The sequence below is a fragment of the Empidonax traillii genome, unplaced genomic scaffold (assembly GCF_003031625.1).
Source record: "Empidonax traillii isolate 1590-97213 ecotype Southwest subspecies unplaced genomic scaffold, ASM303162v1 scaffold2444:size44503, whole genome shotgun sequence".
Lineage (NCBI taxonomy): Eukaryota > Metazoa > Chordata > Aves > Passeriformes > Tyrannidae > Empidonax > Empidonax traillii.
Window position 1 is genome coordinate 3,000 of NW_020957637.1, and position 1,772 is coordinate 4,771.

The window sequence follows — 1,772 nt, forward strand, 5'->3', positions numbered from 1 at the left end:
AAAAAAAAAAAAAAAAAAAAAAGCTCTACACAAGCCTGCTAATCTTAACACATGAGAGAAAAAAAAAATAACTGAAGCCTATTCAAGATCAAGTTGCCATTTGAAGTAATTTATGTTTATGTTTAACACCAAATTTGGAAACATGGTAGGGTGAGGAATAAAAGATGCCTCAAATTATTTACGAATAATCATATCCATTTCACATCAGCTGAATTAAAGCAGAGCTCACAGTAAAAATATTAAGCAGCATAAACACTCTTTGCTAAATGCAAAACCCTCTAATTTTGCCCCAAAACTGCACAGTATACTGTAGTACACTCATTTTCCAGTATTTATTCTGGAGCAAATTCATTTTAAATTCATTGCACTATTTCAGATGACAGGAAGACAGGCAGAAGAGGAAGAAGTAATAATAGTTATGCTAGGAACAAGTGTTACAAAAGCAAAAATGTGTGAAGATGTGAATATGTAAAAAATTTTCACTTGCAAGCTCAGAAATGGTTCAGTAGACCTCAAGAAAGCATCCTTTCCTAAGTGCTGTATTTGCTCAAAACTAAAACAGGTTTTCCCTTTTCTCCTACTCTTGAGTTGTTCCAGACAAAAAAACAAACAAAAAAAAATCTTACAATTTAGTCTGTCTTCAGGTTAATATAGTAATTCCAAGCCTTTTTACTTGTTTAAATAACACAGCTGGAGCCATCCAGTCACACCGATAATTATGTTTGCATGTGTAAAATATTTATTTCAAACAAGAAATTAGAGCAGCAATTTTAAGATATTACAAGTTTTCCCCCTTGCTGTTGTATATAAAAATTCTTAATTTTAGATCAATGCATTAAGAGCTGTCCCCTGCTAAAGTTGCACTTTTTTTCCTGTAATAGACAATGTGCTGAGTAAAAGTCACCTCCTAAGTAAGAGAAGGTAAAAGTTACTCCTAAAAAAGCCATTATTTCAGTACTCTAAAGAGAAACAGTAACTTAAGAAGCAAATAATCACAGGCCATCTTCATTTGGTGTCCTTAGTGTCACTGCCTGCAGTACAGTAGTCAGGAATTTTAAATACTCTATTTTTTAGCTGAAGTTAATTTTGAAGTGACATTATTAGCTTTAAGGGCATTTATGCTTAGAAACTCCTCTTAACATTATTTAGTTTTGGGAAGCTATGTAACCCAGAAGCCATAATGAATCAAGTACTCAAGTTTTTAAGTGAGTGGGCACACAAATCTTCACGCATCTAGTTCCAGAATATGCTTGAAATCCTATCAGCTACTTATTTCTCTCCTCCATTAATATCTTTCTCCTCCTGAGTGAGCTCCAGATCTCACCTTCATTTTATTAGCTGGACATAACTGTTGCGCCTTTGGGTCCCACATAAAAAGACCTGATCACAGCACTGAACAGAAAGTATTCAGATCTCTGCTGTTAAGCCTGACCTGATCACATCTGATAACACTTGCTGACCAGCTCTAAGGCAGAACCCACCTAGAAATGAAGTTTAACCTATTTCCTTAAGTATTAGCTCTCAGGAGTTTTATTCCTACAGCTCCCATCAAGTGCACAGCTTTTCAGAGCGAGACGCCTACGCCACGTATGATGAGAAGGCCTACGAAGTAGAGGCTTATCCCAGATAATCTAAACAAAAGGAATTTCCAAGCTATGCCAAGTTCTGCTTTGGAAGGGCCACCATACCATTGCATCCATGTCTTTTTGGCTGTATTTTAGCACATCTATAATAGCATCCACAGCAGTGTCTGTAGAAGCAGTAAAAGTGAC

General features: G+C 35.8%; 1 protein-coding gene across 2 annotated transcripts in view; it reads right to left on the reverse strand.

The window, feature by feature from the left end:
- Positions 1-1,772, reverse strand: part of LOC114071936 (transforming acidic coiled-coil-containing protein 3-like) — a 20,345-nt gene that overhangs the window by 2,956 nt on the left and 15,617 nt on the right. The window lies entirely within an intron of this gene.